The sequence below is a fragment of the Octopus bimaculoides genome, chromosome 4 (assembly GCF_001194135.2).
Source record: "Octopus bimaculoides isolate UCB-OBI-ISO-001 chromosome 4, ASM119413v2, whole genome shotgun sequence".
NCBI lineage: Eukaryota > Metazoa > Mollusca > Cephalopoda > Octopoda > Octopodidae > Octopus > Octopus bimaculoides.
In genome coordinates, this window is record NC_068984.1 from 20,993,132 (window position 1) to 21,005,902 (window position 12,771).

Here is a 12,771-nt window from a genome sequence, read left to right on the forward strand (position 1 = left end):
ACTGAAAGACAAAATGGTAAATTTGAATTATTTTAGTGTGCTGTATGAAAGAGCAGAAATTGGTGTGTTAGACAGCACCATTATCAGAGAACAATAACATATTAAAAAGGTTCTGTCCGAAACGATAGCTTTTCCTTCTTGAGGCAAGCCTCATGTTTCACCTTCTGCTTTCTAACTTTCGCAGACAGCTTGTTTTTGTTCTTTTTTTTTTTCATTTATTTATAAGATATTCCCTAGATATCATAATCGAGAAGAAATATGTTTTATTCTTTTATTCTTTCATTCTTTTTTTTTTTTCAAAGCATTCTCTAATGTTTGCCAAAATTGCAACTGGTAAGATAATTGGAAGAAGAAGAAACGAAGCAGAGACCGATTCTTTGATATTTCAACACTCCAGTTTTAGGAGAATGGGAACAAAAAGAAAAAAAAAATTAAAAATAGAGGCAAACGAAACTGATGAAAGCAACAGAAAGTGATGCAATGATTACTTCTACCTGTAGTCTGAAGGAAACCACACCTTTCTCATCAGTGGAAGAGAATGTGTATTTATATGTCATCAAATTTAACCGTAAGTTACATTTTAAACGTCAAACCTCGCCTTACTTTAGCAAAACAAATATATTTTGGGAATATATTTGGCATACTTTAAGTGTATCATTTCAAGAAAAACTGTTGGCCTATATATATATATATATATATGCACACACACAGTGCATGTACACACACACACACACGCATACACACACACACACACACACACACACACACACACACACACACACACACACACACACACACACACACTCACGTACGCACACACATCAAAGGAAAAATATTTTTAGAAAAATTTCGTGATACGGTCACAATATTTGAAAAAAGGTTTACTTAAATTAAATATTTTTAAGGATATTTAAAAATTCCTCAACAAACGCCCGTTTGAAATTTTGAAAACAGCGAAAAGCGCTAACACAGAAATTTCCCTCCATCAGGTCTATGTTGATTTACTTTAACAAAAAACAATTTTTACATATAATTTATAATTTCTAATTTAAGAATATCATACATATATGCATATTAATTAACACATCCAATCTAACCTGGATGTTCTTATAACGCCGTAGGCTGCGATGAACGTCCTCAAAAATCATTTCGTGTAGACGACAAATGCTAAAAAGCTTCGAAATTCTATATCGGTTGACTAAATTTCGCCAGTACCGGCGGGTGGCACAACTGTATCACGTGATTTCACCGTATTGCGGGTCATCATCACTAGGATGCCAAACACCGAATGCCAGACAGAAACTCAATCAGACCCATGTAGAATAATACTGACCAGATCACGTGATACAGTAGTGCCATCCACCGGTGCTGAGGAAATTTAGTCAACCTATATAGAACTTCGATGCTATTTAGCATTTGTCCTCTACAAGAAATGAATTTTCGTGACGTTCACTGCAGTTTACGACGTCATAAACAACACATCCCGGTTAGGTTGGATTTGCTAATTAATATTCGTTATAAAGGTTGCTTATGTCGCTGATAGTTATTTTACATTATAGCTTTTCACGATATCACTGGCTGTTTATTCAGTATTATTCTAGGCTTGAGAGATTTTTTGTCTGGAATTTAGTGCTTAGCTTCCTACTACTGATGAACGGCAGCACGGTGATGTCACACTACAGTAGTATCATCCGCCGGTGCTGACGAAATTTAGTTAACCGATATAGAATTTCGATGCTTTCTAGCGTGTGTCGTCTACACGAAATGAATTTTTGGGCGGTTCATCCCAGCCCCTTTATTACTAATAGCTTACATACAAACATACATACATATTAGTTCATGAGAAAAAGAGACGACGAAAGAAAACGTTGGTTATGTTATGAACTTCATTAGCTCACAGCTGTTTCTGCTATTCTGGACTCATAGTTGAGTACCTGAATAACATTCTAAAGATTCGTCGGAGCCTCGAATATGAAGTGCATATCCATGTGATACTGTGAAAACTGCATCATAATGGATAGGCTAAGTTTTCTTTACCATAATATACTTCACATTTCTTCTCCACAGACGTCGAAAGACGTCTGTGGATAAGAAATGAATTTCTAAAAGCTGCAAATTTGGATTAGTAAGGAATATACGGCTTATTATAGGATATGTGAGATGAGACAGAAACAATCGGTATGACTTGAGGAAGAGAGTGACGAGAGTATCTGTTAAGCTCATAAGGGGTTGTAGCTCCCTTTTTCAGTGATGGTTGTGTTGATTGTAGGAGATGCAGAAAGCTGAATCAGCAAGTTTGCGGGCCAGTGGTTGTAGCATTTGTGTTAGTGCTTCTCTGCCAATTAACCGAACGACTTTTTGTGGGTGTGATCTAGGCTATAAGGGTATCTAGTATTAGTACTTCCAAAACAGTTGAAGAGTTTTTGTAGAGAACCAGTAAGTGATCAAGGTTAAAGAATATTCTGTCAGAGAAGAAAAAGTACAGTCACTACATTTCAGTTTTTATAGTATTACATGTGTGTGAGTGTCATCACAAATTATCAACAATTGTGAGACCAATCATTTGTGGCTATTTCGGAGGTTCTATGTTGTGGGTTTTTTTTTTTTTGTGCATATAGAGGATGTAGCAATATATATCTTTTTGTGTGTAACTATATTGAAATATAGTAGTTTGTTATGTCTTTACTGATATACTTTTTCAAAGATTCTGTTCATAGATGCGGGCTATGTTTGGTCCGAAGCTATGTATAACTTAGGTAAATGTTGGTATGAGTACTGGTACTGCAAGCACATTGCGGGCCACTGTTTTATTGAATGGAAAGAGTTCTGAGGTCCAAATTTTCTTTATTCGGCTGTAATATTCCTTAGTGATACGTGTTTTGTTACAAGTGCCATTGTAAGATATATTTTCATCCACCAGTTACCTGTAAAATTCCTCGTCAGATACAGGGGAAACAGTCAAATCATTGATGAAGATATTATTAGTCCGGTTTGTAGTTTTTCCCCTTTTCACAACCATATTTTGACCAAACTCCAACTCTACATCGTTTGAGAATGTTGTAACTAGGTCAAGGCTCTTTTCCATCTCATGCATATTCTTTGCATAAAGTTTTAATTCATCTACAGAGAAACAATGTGTAATTTTGGTATTTCTGTTTCCTTGTGAACCAGTGAGATATCCATCAGACTTCCATCACATGAATGACAAGGGGTTTACAGAAAGTATAGACAACATCACAGAGAGGCTGTCTCCTTGGAATATGTATGTATGTATGTATGTATGTATGTATGTATGTATGTATGTATGTATGTATGTATGTGTGTGTGTGTGTGTGCGTGTGTGTGTGTGTGTGTGTGTGTGTGTGTGTGTGTGTGTGTGTGTGTATGTATGTATATCAGGTCATTCTTAGGGCTACTGGTAGCATGTAATCCAGTACAACCTGTCGAAAGGTCGGGCGGTCGGCGTCTAAATCAGCAACCTTACCAAACCTGCTTGGTAAGGAATTTGGTTTTCATTAGACATTCTGCAGGCTGAAAATAAAACCTGTCAAAGGACTTAGTAGACTTAATTTCATCTAGTCTTTGTTTAGATGTCCCTGTAGGAGAGAGAAATTCCGAAATAGCACACGCCTCATTACGAAGTCGGAGGGCTTCGCTGTCCAGATATTTTGCTCTTGGATTGTAAAAGCTTAGCCCCTAATATATGACGTTATTTGGCGGCCACGAACCCAGAAAGATTATACTCCATGCTAATACTATCATCTTTTTGCAGTTTAAAAGAAACATACCCAAGCATAGCCTCTTTGTAGTATGCAGAGTGTTTCTTACTCCAGTTTTCGTGTGTGTATGCACGAATGCATGCATTTATAAATGCATGCATGTGCATAAGTATTTATGTAAGCAAGTATGTTTGTACGAGTGTGTACACGCATAAATGTCAGCAAGCGTAGATGCTACTGCATGTTTGCCTCTATATATTTTGACTTATGCATACATACACACATATATATTTCCATGTCTGTACGTGTGTATATGTTGTTATGGCATGCTAAGACTTCTGGAATATTTTGCACATCTTCTCAGTGCCTTTAATGACTTGTAACTCTAATTTCCCAATTGGTTGGGTTCTTTCTATTATTGTAAAGGTACGTACGTACGTATTTGTGTATGCATATATGTATGTATGTATGTATGTATGTATGTATGTATGTATGTATGTATGTATGTATCTATGTATGTATGTATGTATGTACGTATATATGTGTGTATGTATGTAAGTACCTATGCATGTTTATATTTAAGTATTTATGTACATGTGTGTGTATATACATAGCTATGTATGTATATATATATATATATATATATATATATATGTATATATATATATATACATGCACACATACATATACACACGCATATATATGTGTACGCATGTGTGGTGTATGCGTATAAATCAATCAAATACTTGTGTACAGAGTGTAAAATGTTTCATTGAGGAGGTATCATAATATGGAAATATATTCCTTATTGACACCAGTTGATTTTAAAGTCCAGATCCACTCCACTCCACTCAGCACTTTCTACATTATCCAAAAAATTCGGTCAACTGATCTTATTGGAATTATCTTTCTTGCCTGTTAATTTTTCATTTTAGACATCGTAGAGGGAATTTTATTGACCAATTGCTAGGATAATCTCAGCAGATCAAAGTTTTTCAACGCACTATATTGCATATATGAAGCCCTATCGTAATTGTACTATGCTGTACTAAGTAAAAAAAAAAAAAATACTAATACTAGTATTAGTGTTACTAGATGCTTAGCGGCATTTCGTTTGGCTTCAAGATTAGAGTTCAAATTCCGCTAGGGTCGACTTCGCCTTTCATTTTGGGTCGTTGAAGTAAGCATCAGTCGAACACTGGAGCCGATGTAATCAACTAGCACCCCTCCTCCACCCAAATTTCAGACCGTGCGCCTATAGTGGGAATGATTATTATTTGACCCTGTGGCTAATTAAAGAAATCATCATCATCATTGTCGTCACTGAATGAAAGATCAGCGCATGCCATAAAAGTGACGCTGGGATAAAATGTACAAAGCCCAATATACCCATCATGACTACCCGTTTCATAAGAGTACACCAAGCACATGCACCACAACCATATGTGCATGACATGGTGACTTCATATCAAGATAAACAGCGCATGACCTTGCAGGTGAGGCCCAGTTAGAATTTTCTTCAGGTCGAGTAGCCCATCCCGTTCGAAAGGTTCCTGCATAAGGGTTGTTTAAGGATGGTGAACGAAGCACTCATGTTTCTAGAAATGAATTATCCCCACCACCTGCCAAATTCCCCACTACTCCTGCTCGTGATCAGAAATGCACATATCGTCAGCCACTAAAGGACATGCACAATTGGTTATGGTCAAGCAACTGACAAGCGAATCTGTGGTATTGAGCAGAATATTTATGGTAGTCCATCTTTTATATCAAAAGGAAACATGTACATGATATCACTTCCAATCAGTTAAGATCAGAAGCATGAGAGCCATTGCCTGGTACTGCATCAGGGCATTTATTATTATTATTACTGTCACTACTTTCATTATCATCTGCTTTCAATTCTGTTTCCATTTCTTGCCGAGTGTCCTCCTGACACCTAGGGCGAAGAAACGCACTGTATATAATGGTAGGCCATTAAAATAAACACACCTGATTGCTCATTTACAAAGTCATGTGGTAGAGAAAAAGGAGAAGAAAGACAGAGAGAAAAAGGAAACAACAAATAATAAAAAAGTAAACAAAGAAAATAAAAGGGAAAAAGGGAAAGTGAATTCACAGTGACAATGCGCTTCTCAATACGTGTGATATACCTGTTTAAACAATCTTTTGCACTTCCTGCATGGACGGTAAGCCAGAGATCATTCTTAGATAATTTTCATTTCCTTTTTTGATCATTCCAAGTGCTCCTACAATCACTGGTATTGTAACCGTCTTGAGATGCCTCATCTTTTTGATTTCGATTAGCAAATCTTTGTTTTCTGAGCTTATCAAATTCTTTTGCCAAGATATTATTGTTACAAGGTATGCTCACGTCAATCAATAAACAGACTTTATTGCTTTAGTCTTTCACTACAATATCTGGTTTATTAGCTTTGATGGTCCGGTCTGTACATACTGGGAAGTCCAAAAGAATAGTTACATTTTCTACTTCAGTTACAGCCTCAGGGTGGTGCTCGTACCATTTGTCAGCAGTTTTGATTTTATAATACCGATACATTATCCGATGTAGATATTGGCCAACTCTGCCATGTCTTCATTTGTACCCTACAGCGCTAAAACTTTACACCCAGAGATTAGGTGGTGGACTGTTTCAATCCCATCATTGCAATATCGGCACTCCGTGTTTACAACATTTTTCATCACATTGGCTTGATAGTTGAGCTGCTAAGACAAAGCCTTCACTCTCTGCCTTTAGCCCTGAGCTCTGTAGCTACTAAAAGGTGTGCTTCTGGTCTACATCAGCTTGTTTGCTACGGGCCACATATTTGCCATGCAGAGGTTTTTGTTCCCACCTATCAGCTAATTGTTCAAACGCATTTTGCTTTGCCATTGATTTCTCCTTCTTTGCAACTACAACTGCCGCACTTCCATCATGCTGTTCAACCTGGGTATTATGCATAAACCCACTTGAAAATTTTTTACTCTTCTTCATACGTCTTTCGTAGTTTTCAACGAGCTTTAGCATCCAGTCATTAGCTGTTTCAAGATATTTTGCCAGTCCAATTGAGGTAGTTTTGTAAAAGATTTCAAATTGGATCAAGCTTCGACCTCCTTGAGCTCTGGGTAGGTAAAGACGATCTACGTCTGCCTTTGGATGGTGCATATTATTGCAAGTCAGCAGTTTACGGATTTTCCTATCAATCTTCCTTATTTCGCTCGTATTCCAGTTCAACACATTGAAACTGTAAATAACAACCGGAAGTGAGAGAGCAGCACGCTACACCAAGGTTCTTTCTCCAGTCATATTATTATTTACGTTTTCGATAAAGAGAATTGATCGAAGTTTTTAATGTTGACCCTAAATGAAACAGTATGGTTGACGAGAGACTGTATCTGTACGAAAGTAGTGTGTAACTAGTTACTTAAGAGCAGTAGTAGCGATCATTTTGGAAGAGTGAAGATGCAGTCTGTTGGGGATGTGAGTGGCACATGATCTTTTTTAGATGGGGGTCAGTTTGTGCGTGTATATAGAGCAGCATCACTGTTCCAGATGTCTGACGGGTATACCATTGTTGGTCTTGCTTGAGCCTGGCAGAAAGTTAGAAGCTATTCTTACTGAAATATTTTCTGAGACTGATGATAAAAAAATACTGTTTTGGATGCAGGTTTTCATATATCATATATATTTAAAGCATGAGTTATTAAAAATATAATAAAATATAATTAATCATTGGCTATTTTGTTGTTGAGGTTGTTGTTGCTGTTCAGTTGTCTCTCACCGCAGAATTATTTGTAGTTAGCATTTAAAATTCTCCATGCATTAAATACCTTGACACTAACATACTTTTACCTTTGTCGATAATCAAAATAGGCTTAAATATTTCTGCGACTGACCATATATCGTTGTCTGCTTGCCAGAAGTTCTTTATTTATGCTATGAACTATAAAGCAACGAGATCACCTAATATCAAATGTTTACCTCCGCCGCTTCATTCCTTTCAATCGAGACACAGAAACACACGCAAAAAACTTCAGCAAAAAATAAAGAAGGCTTGGAGGCGATTCGTTATTCCACACACGCACACACACACACACAAGTACATAGACACACAGACACAGACAGACAGACACATATGCGCGCGCGCACACAAACACACACAAACACACACAAACACACACACACACACACACACGCACACACACACACACAGCTCATATCAAATAAAAGAAAAGAAAAACAAAAGCAGAAAATATGCTGAACAACGAAATCGATAAAGACAGACTTAAGCAAAACGACAATACGAACGTTAAAAATAAAAAAAAAACAAATAAATAAACAAATAAATAAATAAATAAATAAATAAATAAATAAATAAATAAATACGTAAGGCACCACATATTCTATACAGTATTTCTGTCAAGGTTTGCTACTGCACACATTAGCAATGCAAGGCGTGGGCGTTACTAGCTGTACGTTATACATCACATTACAACAGTGAGTGCTGTGTAATTGATGAACTGGAAATATTTTCAGCAACAGCTGTGCAGGTTTCACGTGTGGTAGTGTGTGTGTCTGTGTGTGTGTGTGTGTGTGTGTGTGTGTGTGCTTGCATGCATATGTCTGTGTGCATGAGTGCGTGTGCGTGTGTGCGCGAGTGTCTGTATGCCTATGTCCGTGTGTGTGCGTGTGCGTGTGCGTGTACGTATATACGCGTTAGTGTATTCTGCCCTGAAATGCTGGAGTTACGTATATATATACTGAGTATGTATATATTCATGCGTGATTGTGTACTAATATATACGCACTTACATATATACGCAAACTTATTTATACATACATAATACATACATACATACATACACACATACATACATACATACATACATACATATATATATATATATATATATATATATATATATATATATATATATATATATATATATATATATATATATATATATATATATGCACACACGCATATACATATACATAGACATACATTCATACATATATGTGTGTGTGTGTGTATGGATCAAAACAGTTTGATTTAAACTCCTTGGTACTCTGAGTTTCAAGCGTGTCGTTAGTCTTTGGCCGAAGACTAGCGACGCGCTTGAAACTCAGAGTACCAAGGAGTTTGAATCAAATGGTTTTGATGTATACATGTAACTCGCAATAAATGTGATGAGTACCCTTCTTTTGTTTGTCTAGTCACTTGTACATATATTTATATATATAATTAACCCCTCCCCAAGAAGCAAAAAACAACACCGCGAGGACGTGGTACTTGCAAAATATTACCAGACGCTCAAGGAAAGAAAGAAAGGTAGTTTTACGTTTCGAGCAAAGCTGTTCTTCAGAAACAGGAGACAGACGAAAGTCCAAGAGAAAAGGATGACGGAAGAAAAAATCGCCAATGATCCACATGTAGCTACATTTTGAATATATATATATATATATATATATATATATATATATATATATACACATACATATATACAGATGTGGGTATCTATCTATCTATCTATCTATCTATCTATCTATCTATCTATCTATTTACCTGTCTGTCTGTCTGTCTGTCTGTCATAAACAGATTAATGCATACATAATACACGCATATGAAATGATATATTTATACACATTCATATTTACATTGATATATATTGAAATATGTTCTTAATATACGTAAAGAGCGAATTTAGTGAAAGGAAACATATAGAGAAAGTGGTTAAATATTTGAATACATACATGTATATGCAACAACATACAAACAGACAAACATAAATATAGCAAATGAAAAGCCCTCAACCAGTGAGCAGAAGTCCATGTACTGCTATGTTGCCAGAAATCTTGAAAGTGACAATATAGATAGTCTTGAACCAATCACATTTAAATGAGCTCTCCTTTTGAAGGAGACTACGAATAACGAGAGAAAATAACTGATGTACAAAAAGAATAGGGAAGCATGCGATAACTGATTCTGGTTCTATAGAGCTAAAACCGAAGAAGTCGCCTATATCATAAGTAACTGTCTGAAAACGTCATCATGATACTAACTACTTCGGAGGCTTGATGCCGTTTTCAAACTAATATATAAGATAATCCGTAGATATGATTATCCTGAAGATAAAAATATAAGAATTACATAAATGAAGAGAGTATACTCATAATATGAACAAATACTTATTTAATGCTTTTTTTCAAAATCTCTTTAAAATAGAAGCCTAACAGACCAGACATAATGATTTGGGATATAAAAATGAAAGTGTGCACAACTGTAGAAATTGGTTGTCAAAAAAAAAAAAAAAAAAGGTGGCACAAAGTTTAAAAATAAGTATAAAAAAGAAAACGTAGGATTAATGAAAAATTTTCAGATACTTCATCCGGACTGTAACTTTAGATTTATACTTCTAATTATTGGAGCACCTAGTTATGTAAGTAACTGCTTCAAATTTGTCTACATACATATTGACATGATGATGGTGGGGAAGGGATGACGACGCCACCACCGACGACAATGATGAGGATCGTGGAGACTGTGATGATCTTTCGTAGTCCGAGAAAGACGGTTCTGTAATTTTTTTGCCGAACAGCCTGCAGAAATTATTTGTTTATAGTAATCAAATGTTTGTACTCAGCATTAGCTCAGCCCCTGCATCAAATCAACGTTGCCTGAACAAGTGCACGGTGTATTACACGTCAGGTGTTGAAGTGATCACAGAGCAACGTGAGATGAATTGTTTTGCTGAAGAACACAACGCACCACCCAGTTCAGGAATTAAAACCCCGTTCTTGCGATCGTGGATGCAACAACCTAATCACTAGGACATGCGCCTTTATTACATATTGACATATACCACGTATGTATATGTATACATATAAATCAAAGTATACTGATTCATATGTACAATGCAAGCATACATACGCACACATACATACATACATACGTATATCATGGAACCATAAAATATAGATTATGTCGCATATACATATACACATATATTAAAACACACACACACACACATATTTTTGTATATATATATATGTATATGGGGGTTTAGTTCACAGGTGATCTAAACGATTAGGTACGCTAAACAAGATAAGGACAAATATCCATCAACTGTAAATAATGTAAATAATGTAAATAAGTTAGTAGGTAAACTCTCCCTCGCATTCATACATATTCTTTCATTTACCCATATACAAAGTAGTAAATTTGGTCTTATATACATATACGCACATGTATCTAGATATGCACACATACACACTTACGTTCTTACTATTTTTACTATTTACATTATTAATATACGCAGATTTCAAAGTCTAACCTACATGCAAAGTTGAGTATATAATTATCTTTATACACACACGTATCTATTTATGTATACAAACATATATACTTCTTACACGCATTCTCACTATTAAAAAAAGAACTACCGAAACAATTACCATATAATAAAATAAAATAAATAAGCAGATTCCATCGATAAAGTTCTAGATATTAGTTGTTTTTATCAAACTGAAAAAATGAGCATTTTAACCTGTGGTTGCATCTAGTAACTATTTCAGGGTACCTATTTTTAAGTTTATCTGTACACATTAAAATACATAGTGCCTCCCCAGTACAGAGATTAAATGATTTTGAAAAGATATTGCACGGTATACATTTTTTTTTATCACCGTCCATGTTATACTATATTGTACTTTTCCTTCCTTTTAATTCCAGATCAGGTCAGCGAGTGACGTGCAGTATCTCTTGTTAATGCTTTTAAACGTCACAAGATTACAATATCGATCATTGAAGTAACACGCGGTTGCACCAACATATACAAATGCATCTGCTGTACATTTGTATATCACGTTTTTATGAAGGCATATATTTCCCGGAGGATAGGCGTCCCTGTTTTTAGAATTACATTTCTTTATCACATTATTTTCTAGTCCATAACTACTAGTTTTCTCTTACAGTTCTATATTTAAGAGATGAGGGATTATTTACATTATTTACATTATTTACATTTGACGGATATTTGTCCTCATCTTGTTTGTTGTTAACACAACGTTTCGGCTGATATACCCTCCACGGGCATATGGCGTAGAAACCAGCTCCTTCTTTCACGAAGATTTCAAATAATTAAAAATAGAGAACATGTATATGCGCGCGCGCACGCGTGTGTATATATAGTTGAAATTTATAGAAAAACAAAAGACGAAGACAAGCATATGAACAACAAACAAGTGTATTGGTTTGACGCTCGGGAAATATGAAAACGTCTTTTTACATTTCGAGTCTACGCTCTTCAACAGAAAAGAATAAGTGGAAATAAAAAGAGAGAGAATGAAAAAAAAAAACGTGTAGAGTTCAGCGGTCCAGCATGGCGAATGTACATACATATATATACATACATACATACATACATACATAAAAAATTAACAGAATGAGATGAAAATCCAAGGCTGTGAAAGATTTCAGAACATTGATAAATAGAAGGCCTTACAGCTGTTTCAGGGATATTTTATATATCCCTTCATCGGAGACGGTGTGAGAAAATGGTTAAGCAATAGTTATTCTAGATAAGATATGAAATAGAGAGTGAAGTGGAGGAATGAAAATAGACGTGATATATGCAGGGATATTGTATCTGCAGGTCCATTATTTAGGCAGAATGATATATATATATATTCCTATGGTATATATAGTCAGCATTACCTGACACCTTTGGGTCTTATTGAAACATTTCCTCTCATAACCTATATATATATAAGATTCCTGAACCTTGTGAGTAAGTTCCAATAGTATTTAAAATTGGTCATTCCAAGCATAGAGTTTGTAAACGGTGTTATTGAATCGAGGGTTTGTTTTGAAGTGACTTAAAAGTTGGGAATGTGTTTGTAAGGTCAAATCAAAAACAGGAAGAGAGGAAAAAAGAAAAGAAAAAAAAAATGAAAAGCGGGGAGAGAGATAATAAAGAAATGAAGAGAGGGAAAGTGTACTGGTTAGTGTTCTGAAATTTTTCACAGTCTTGGATTTTTATCTCATTCTGT

At 35.5% G+C, this 12,771-nt stretch overlaps 1 long non-coding RNA gene across 1 annotated transcript; it reads left to right on the plus strand.

The window, feature by feature from the left end:
* Positions 1–214: 214 nt before the first annotated feature.
* On the plus strand, positions 215–12,056 carry LOC128247562 (uncharacterized). Its single transcript, XR_008263877.1, has 2 exons — positions 215–568; positions 11,453–12,056. It is a non-coding gene; the product is annotated as an uncharacterized LOC128247562 (long non-coding RNA).
* Positions 12,057–12,771: the final 715 nt, after the last annotated feature.